The sequence below is a fragment of the Triturus cristatus genome, chromosome 5_1, assembly GCF_964204655.1.
Source record: "Triturus cristatus chromosome 5_1, aTriCri1.1, whole genome shotgun sequence".
Lineage (NCBI taxonomy): Eukaryota > Metazoa > Chordata > Amphibia > Caudata > Salamandridae > Triturus > Triturus cristatus.
The window spans coordinates 9142861-9152385 of record NC_140587.1 but is presented as its reverse complement, the minus strand read 5'-3'; positions in this window follow the sequence as shown (position 1 = coordinate 9152385).

The following is a 9525-nucleotide window of genomic DNA, read 5'->3' as shown; positions in this document are numbered from 1 at the left end:
TGAAGGGGACATACAGCGTACCATAAAAGGGATTTTTTGGGAAAATCTGACCTCTACATATGACATTTTGTTAGCAGAGGTGGACTGGCCCCCAGCTTTTGTTTTGGCCACTTCCAGAGTTGAGGAGGTGATCCTCCCATATTTCACACACACAGTGCCGAAGGAGCAAGCTCAGAACTTTGCAGAAGAGTGGGCACAAGTGCTGGCTCCGGCACTGTACTGTACTCAGGTTAGGTGGGATAAATTATCACGAAGCCATGAGATTCTTTTACGGTCTTTGTCACAGCCACAACCCCAAAATCCCATGCGCCGGGAAGCTAGATTTCACATCGCAGAAATCCTTGAACAATTGGAATATCAAGGTGTAATTGAAACATGTGTGTCACCCATGAATAATTCTCTTTTCACTGTAACCAAACCTGATGGTTCGTACCGCCTAGTTTTGGATTATCGGCATTTGAACTGTCATTGTCGGACATGCGCGGTACAGAATACCCATAGTTCTGCCCTTATTGATAGTCTCGTGAGAAAAAGGTTTAAATTAAGACCACACTTGACATCTCCAATGACTTTTATAGCCATAACCTGTCCTCTATTAGACGTCAATGGACAGCCTTTACTTCAGGTGGCAAACAGAAACAGTTTAAAAGATTAGCTATTGGATAGAAAAACAGTCCAGGGGTCTTTGCCGCACTTGTGGTCTATCTGTTAAAGAGCATTTACCCTGATGCGTACTCATATGTTGATGATATTTATCTCACAGACGACGAATTATGGCAGCATCTGTGTCGCGTTGACCGCATCATGGTCATGTTTGCTGACTTCGGTTACAAATTTAACTTTGCAAAATCACACATTGCAGAGTATACAGTGTTGTTTTTGGGCTATGAACTCAACAATGAAGGTCGAGGTTTAGCACCTCACTTCCTGGAGAAATGCGCATGTTTGCGCGCTCCCACAACTCTGAAAAAACTACAATCTTTGCTGGGTTTTTTAAATTTCGGGCGTACTTACATTTCCGATTATGCCCAGCGTATCAAGCCGCTATATGCCTTGGTACAACCTACTTTTACCAAATCGAGCTGGCTGCCGGAGCATTCAGCTATCTTGCAATCTTTGCAGGCTGATCTTCTTGCTTCTAAATACTTATTGACACGTGATAACCACACAAACCTCGTAATCAGAATTGTGCCTGGCGCAGTGGGTTTCACGTACTTGACATTTAATGAAGGGGACACCGTCCCCATTGCTTACAAGTCACACTTGTACACTTCGGCTGAAATGCGCTTTTCCACAGTAGAGAAGGTGTTAACTGTGGTTCAGATGGCGCTTCTAAAAGATACAGCGCTATCGCAAGGAAAACGCATGTTGGTTGTCACACCGTATCCTGCCCTTTAGGCAGTGACGAAGGCCAGTGTACCGAATTCTAAAGCTTTGCTTCCCCGTTGGATACAATGGGCCACTTCTTTGATGTCTCCAGATGTCACTTACATCTTTGATGCCTCATTGCAGACTCAGGAGTATTTGCAGTGTGAATTTGTTAATCCAGCTCCTCTGTCCTTGCGCTCGCTTGAGGATTACTATTGTATCATTTACACTGACGGTTCGGCGCAGCCGGCGACGGAATCTAAGCATGCTTATTCAGCGGCCTGCGTAATAGTGGCTGGTACATTTGTGAATGGAGAATTCAAGTCAGATGTTGTGCATACGCAGACATTGGGTGATTGCACTGCCCAGTTGGCAGAGCTACGTGCTCTGGTGCTTGCACTAGAGTTTGCCGCTTCTCGAGTGACTACTCTTATTGTAAGTGACTCATACTACTGTGTACAGTCTTTCAATGACAATTTATTCTTTTGGTCTCAAAATGAATATCGTGATTCCAGAGGTAGCACAATCAAGCATAAAATGCTTTGGGTTCAAGTCGCAGAACTCAAACAACGTCTGCCGCTCGTGAATGTAATTCATACTCTTGGTCACCAACGCGTAGGGGTACACGCTGTTGGCAACCGTTTAGCTGATGAAGCAGCGAAAACAGCAGTTGCAACATATCTAGTAGCAGCAGTTACAAGATCTAAAAGTAAGATTGATGATGATATCTTGGCAGCAATTGCTGCAACAGAGAAGGGGGATAATTACGCTAGAGGTTTCTCTTCTAAATATTCTTATCATTTAAGTCCTGATAAAGTTCCCTATGTGAGAATTAACGACGTTGGTGACAGGCTGATTCCCAACACGGACCGCAGACTTGCATTGATAACAGCCGCAGACGAAGGTATGGCCTCAGCCCATGTGGACGTCTCAGTGACTGTCACTATCTTACAACAACGTTACTGGTGGCGCGGATTGTATAAACAGACTCGTGATTATGTCCTTACTGCTGAAATTTGCCAGCAGATTAAACCTTCGACTGCTGCGCCTCCGCCTCAAACACAGTTGTACATATCTAATAAACCACTTGGATGTGTTTATTTAGATCACTGCGGTCCTTTCTTATCTGATACTGCATATAAGTTTATCTTAGTTGCAGTGGATTCGTGCACACGTTTTCTATGGGTCTGGCCACAAAGGAGTGCTGATGCTTGAACTGTCATCAGGGATTTGCATGTCTTTGTGGGAATTTGTGCATGTGGTACCCTCCATTCGGACCAGGGTCCGAAGTTGGCCTCTAAGGCGTACAAGGATGCTATGAGATCTTTGGGGGTCCAAGTCAAATTTTCGTCTCCATATAGGCCTGAGGGCAATTCTGTTGTGGAGCGAATGAACTGTGACTTAAAGCAATCCTTGACAGCTAGGGTTTTAGGTAAAGGCAGGAACTGGTTGGCCCATTTGTATAGCGTTCAACGTGCACTTGATAATCTCCCTGGAAGGTCTCTGGGTGCAGGGCCGGACTGGGAACAAAAACCGGCCCTGGCAAAGTGCTCGGCCGCCTCCTCCTTCGGTGGTTGATGGCACCACCGAGCTCTTTGCCAGGGCCGGTTTTCGTCGATTTTGTTACAGGGCTGATTTTGCAAAAACGGCCCTGAAACAAAAACGGCCCCCACCCGTGCGGCGCACCGGGGGATTGCCCGGTGCCCGCTACGGCCCGTCCGGCCCTGTCTGGGTGGGCGGACCCCATACGAAATGCTCTTTGTTATAAAGATGTTTGTCCCGGACCTTGATGGTCTAGACATGGCGGCGTCAGCCACACCCTTTGACGTAGATGATCACTGTGCTGTATTACAGAATCTATAAGAGGCTCAAGACAGTCTCGTAAAGGAACATTTCCCCTCCACGACTGATGCTGCGCTTCAGATTCCAGTAGTTGGCTGGCTACCTCGAGTTGGTGACCTGGTCCGGGAGAAGGTGGAGAACAAGAAGGAGTTTGGCCCCTCTTATCGTGCACCTGTTCCAGTGCTTGGCGTGCAGGGTACAAGAACAGTCATTTTTACCTCCACTTCCTGGTAGCAAGGATAACAGGTACATTTCCATTGACAATGTCAAACTACAATGATTCTTCTTAGTATGACTCCAGCGGTCTCTTGTCCACCAATGCTGAGAAATTCTGTTTTGGCTCCGGCAAATACGAACAGGCTTGACATTGCTATTGAGATGCATACAGTTACTAATCCATTATTGTGTCCACCGGCTGGTGGTCCCCATGAAGTTGAGTATGCCTATCCCACAGATGTGTCGTTGCCTGGTTTACATTCAAGTGCAGTTGACCATTCACGTTTCTCCTTTGACACTAACCCTATGACTTCCAATTCCCCATCGAAAATTTATATTTTTGCTGCTTGGTTTAAAAGACATTTTTTAATTCCCCCTTGGACTTACATTTGACTGGTGCTCATATGTATTTTTTTGTTTATGTCGATTGGATTTGTGGTCGTCTTTTTTCGTCTAGTGAATGGACATTATCTATCTGAAAGATCTACAATTAGACTAATTGATGGAACTTTGGCCCCCACTCCTCATCACACATCATGAAGAGGGACCAGACTTTTGTTAATATTACTGCCTGGCCTGTGTTAGATGGGATTGCGTGGGATGCCGTTAAATTTCAAATTCATGGCCCTACAGAGGTGGTTAATGTCCCCAATGTACTTCGTGTTTCTATGGGGAATGTTGTGAAACAAAACATACGCTCTGGTGATTGGGATGTCCAAGCCGTTGAGGCTTTTTTTTCTGATTTGAAATATTATGCTGCTTTTGATGCTGAAGATTTGTATTTAGACTCAGCAAATTATGGAGAGTTATTTTGCTACAAACACTAAGGCAACCATTTCCTGTATAAAGCGAATGTATTTAGAAATGTCGTTAATTATACACAATGGGAACATTGTCCAGTTCCCAGTGAAGGGAGGTCAAAAACTTTAGTGAAGAAATTTACATATTTTACTTATTTCATTGTATCTAAACCTGAAGCCTTTTATTTTAAAATGTCTGCTGAGTCAGCTTCCAGAGTTAGACTGACACATACTTAATTATTGTCTCCAAGTCCTTTATGGATTAATTAGCTATAGGGGGTTATGAGCTGTGGAAAAATACCATGGATCTTAAATCTGTTTGGGGTTCTAAATCCTGGCAGGTGCAAGGCTCTGAGGCTTTGCATCGTGCGTGCCTCATCCCGACCCATATGTTATTTTTCAATTCTACTATTTTTCAGACACCTTGCTTTGGATTGGCTACTTCTCAAAAGATGAATGCCCCTACCATTCCTGATCTGGGTGCTTATCCTTCCTGGGATAATCAGACAGATATGTCCCTTGATGAATTGCATTGTCAGGATGTGTCAGCAGCGCCAAAACAAGTAATGCCACTAACCTTTAATACCACCAGCGGGGACGACGGGGTGTAGAGAAGTCCCCCTACTTCCCTGAGCACAACCACACACAGAGTAGATATACTATGCTATGCAAGGAAGCACCCCGGGGAATGGGGAAAAGGGATAAAATAATAAACTCTGCTGCTGTGTTGGAGTCTTCTTACACCTTAAGTCTGGTCTATGGCTCGGTATAACTTCAGAAGTCACGCCACAGACATAAGCTGCAGATGAAAGAACAGAGAGGGATATGAGAATAACTCAGGGATTCATTTATATCACACAACTGGATGCTCCTATAGTCAGATACTCACAATATAACAAGCAGCAATATCCTGAGACTATCCAATCCCAGTGAGACCATACACTGAGAGACGATGAACTGGAATGCCAGGGAGTTTATGAGCTCACTGAACCCAAGGAGGATTTCAATCAACAAACAAAGTCACGGTAAATGGTGCCTTAAGAGGACTATGAACAGCACCATAAAAGAGCATAAGAACGCTGTTAATAGCACAGCAGAAGAGCGAAGGAATAAAGTTGTGCACGCAGTAGTCACAAGCTCAAGTTCAAAACCACTGAGCAATTAAGCGCCAAACCACTGTTTGCAAGCACAGTGTAGATTGTAAGCACAGGCTCCAAAAGAGAAGACCAGCGTGGAAATAGTTACGAAGTTAAACTGTTTCAAAAAGCAGAAGGAGCACTCCAGCACTTCCTTTCCGAGTGAGGCTAAATACCTTGGGGCAGATTTATGACGGACTTGCGCCACTTTTACGCCGCTGTTGCGTCACTTTTGTGACGCAGCGGTGGCGTAAACCCTGCGCCATGTTGCGCCCCATTTACAACGTGACGCATCTAGGGAGATGCGTCACGTTGTAAAGCTTGCGCCACATGTGGGCGTTCCTGCGCAGGGGAGGCGTTCCGGCGCAGGAACGCCTCCTGAAAGTGGCTGAGTGAAATCTACAAGATTTCACTCAGTCACTTTTCCGGCCATGCTGCGTCAAAACCCTGCGCCTGCTTGAAGCAGGCGTAAGGATTGACGCAGCATTGTAACGATAGGACACCCCCCGAGCCTTTCTAGAGCTGCGTCGCGCTTGCGACGCAACTCCACCAATGCGCCAACCTTCCGCCATCAGATGCGTCACGCATCTGCTTATCCTTGCACCACGATGCGCTGCATTGTAAATGCGGCGCATCTATTGTGGCGCAAGGGTAAACTTTCGTGACGCATCTTCCCTGGCGCATCCATGCTGATTTGCAGGGATGCGCCAGGGAACATAAATCTGGCCCCTTGTGTTTCCAGCGTTGGTAAAAAACAGAATCCTCTGACCTTGAAAGCAACCCTTCAAACACTTCGGAATGAAGAAATGTCAGCAACAGTGATTAATGTGAACCAGCTGGAACACTCCTCAGAGAAAGCCCGGGCCTCGGAAAGCAATTGCCTTGCTTGACGAAAAGAGTTTCATGTGAATCAACTGGAAATCTCCTCATAGAAAGCCTGGGTCTCGGAAAGCAATTGCCTTGCTTGTTGAAAGAGCTTCAGCAGGAAACAACAAATCCAAACCAGAAATCCAGTGAGGAATACCATCCACTTACTCGAACTCAAAAACAGGTGAGATTGTCAAGCCCCGACGCCAGGAAGGGGAGGGGCTTTATAGGTAGGCCTGGGCTAAAATTTCTTTCCGTTCGCGGAAATTGCGATAATTTGACATTTCCGCGTTCCGCGGAAAGCGCGAAAATGTCAAAATTTCCGCATTCCGCAGCTTGGCGATAATTTGTTTCTTGCTCGCGCTGTAAAATCATACATTCTCGCGCACGCCCGATCGCCTTACCTGAATCCCTGCGTTCGCCGACAAGTTTTCTTGATCCGGTCGCGTACTCCATGAGATGTTGTATTGTTTTTAGCCATTTGCACTGTCTCGCGACAGTTCGCGCCCGCAGTGACGTCATGCGTCACGCGATCACGTCTTTCTTCTCGCGATCATGCACCGCGAGACAACTGAAAACAAGATGGCCGCGCCCGCGAGCAACCATGCGGGAAAAAAACTTCCGCATCTTCGCGATATTTCCGCGTGTTTGCGATAATGTTTAACATTTTCGCGATAATTTGCGAAAGTGGATTTCGCAAATTCCGCCCACCCCTATTTATAGGAGCAGAAATCCAGGCGTCTCCTTATCCTTCTACCAGCATTCTGTCCCAAGGGATTCTGGGACATGTAGTCCGCTGTGCGCCATTTGCCAATAGACCTGGTAACATGCATACAGGGGAAAAGAGCCTTAACTGTAGGTGCAGGGAAACCCATCTTTTCTGACCTACGCTGAAGAATCGCGACATGCATTCACTAATTACTAATACACCCTTCAATATTTCCAATTTTGATCAAGCAAATTTGGAAAAAGTGCTTGCTGTCATTTACAATAGCATTAACACTCTTTCTTCCAGAATTTACACATTAGATAATATTGTTCCATCTGTTGTGGATATTGTACAGGATGACATGTCTGTCCTATACCATGGTCAAAATCAATTGCGTTCTATAATGCAGTTTGCATGAACTTTACAAACATTGAAGGCTGGGAAAGTTCCCTGGGACTATATGAATACATCATATTTATTCCTGCCATTTAATCTAACTGATAAACAACAGTTCATGTCCAAGAAGGATGCGATATATTCATTATTGCATATTGAAAAGTTGGAACCTTTACCATTCTCTGTGGCCGAATCAAACTCAGCTGTGTGGCTTATCCATGGGTTAATCACACTACCTTTTTCATTGTTTAAGTTCAGTTCATGTATGAAACATTATGCCCTAGGCAGATACGAACCATTGGGTACTGCTTTCCTGCATGAAGTTTGGTCACTCCCATTTACATACAGGTGCCTGAGAGAGGGTAAAGAAGTTTATTTAAAAGGAGAGGAATGCACTTCCACACCTGATCACTCAGTAGTTTGTAGGAACATCCAATTGCATGGCGCATGCAACGTTCACGCCCCACATTTAGCGTGCATTTTGAAGGGAAATCCTGTGCCAGCAATTACACCAACTTTCACGTTATTAGCTAACGGTAGCTATTCGCTTTTAAATAATGAGGCTTGTTGCGGGATGCTAGCAGGGATTCCATACATTGTAACTGTCTCCCAACGGGTAGTCTTTTGTATGAATGTGCTTTTCCCACCCCCACATGGGAGACTCGATGTATCCATCTGGCCTTCCATACCAACCTTGAAAGCAGAGTTCAACAAGATAAGCAGAATAAGTGCTCTATTGTCTCAAAAAGAAGTCGCCCTAACTTCCTCTCGTGAAACATTTGTTCTTCACGTAGCTAACACCCGCACCGAGGTGCATGCTCTTTTAAATACTGATCTCCCACTTCATTTCGGTGCTCTGATTCACACTTTATTCAATGCCTCGTCAACAAATGGCTTGGCGCATTTTTTCACAGTTGTGGGCTCCGGCCTTGTGAACTCGTTCCAAACAATATTTGGTGTGATACCGACGTTTTTTCATTCTATTTTTTCTAGCGTCTTCGGCGGGCTTCCGTTAATCCTCACCTTGACTGCTTGTGTGCTGCTGTTGGTTTGTTTGCTCCGCAATGGCTGCACTATCTGTTCCACACGACAGCCTGCCCAGGCTGCTCCAACTTCGCAACCGGATGCTTGAATACTATGGAACGCTACCTCTGGCCACTTTGAGCGTAGCCTATGGATTGTCCTTCCGGTTCTCATACTTTACTTGCGTGCAACCTGTTTTCCATTGCCTAGATTGTTCATTTGAGGGGGCTCTGGATTTGTGCCTGTTAAACGCGGCGTTTCCTGCCCCGTATTATAATCGACTGATGAGTCTCTTAGTGGCTCATGAGTTAGACTGTTCTGGTATCAGGATTATGCCCTGTGCAGCTGCGCACGGAATCCTATGAAATTGGGATATATATGCAGCAGCCCATCACTTCCTGGCGCGAAGTTATCTCGAAGAACACACCAGTTGTCCTCTGATGGTGCTAGAGGCTCCGGTAATCAAAGAACATGTATGTTTGTTTACTTTATTCGATTGGATGGCTGAATCATTTACTGAAGATTACAATGACTTCCTCTTGGAGGCTGTTGCAACATACTGTGCATATACATTGATGGATTAAATTGGCAGTTGTTCATCTTCCGCATGTACAACCTCGAATTGTTTTATTTTTTGCTCCAGAATGGGCTGTATATCGCCCCTGATTGATTTTTTTGTTTTTTTAATTCGACCCAACAAACGTTTCGAACTTTTCACTACCAATTAGACGGATTGGCAATATATGAACTTGGTTCTGTCTCACTAGAACTTGAACTCTGCGTTCCTACATTACTTCCCTATTTTGTTTGTGGTCCGATCAAGGGAGGGTGTAGTGGAGACAGGGCTTTGCCTGCACACATTGCTATGTTAGGATAAGCGTTTTAGATGTTAACGCCATCTTGCCACTTTGCTACTTTTGCACACAACTCTACAGGTAGCTGTTATTATAAGTAAACCTGCTTGTTTGCTTTTTCTTCACATGAGAATGGTCTGTTTTTCACATCTCTAGACGTGCCCTGCGAACTTAGTCTGAACACTGTGTGCAGAAACCGTCAAGGTCAAATAACAATGTATGCTGCAAATATCTGAAACTCGGGTGCCTTTAATATTGCATTTGCATGCATGATTCAGGCACTTGGAGAAAACCTTTCCAGACACAGAGAGCAG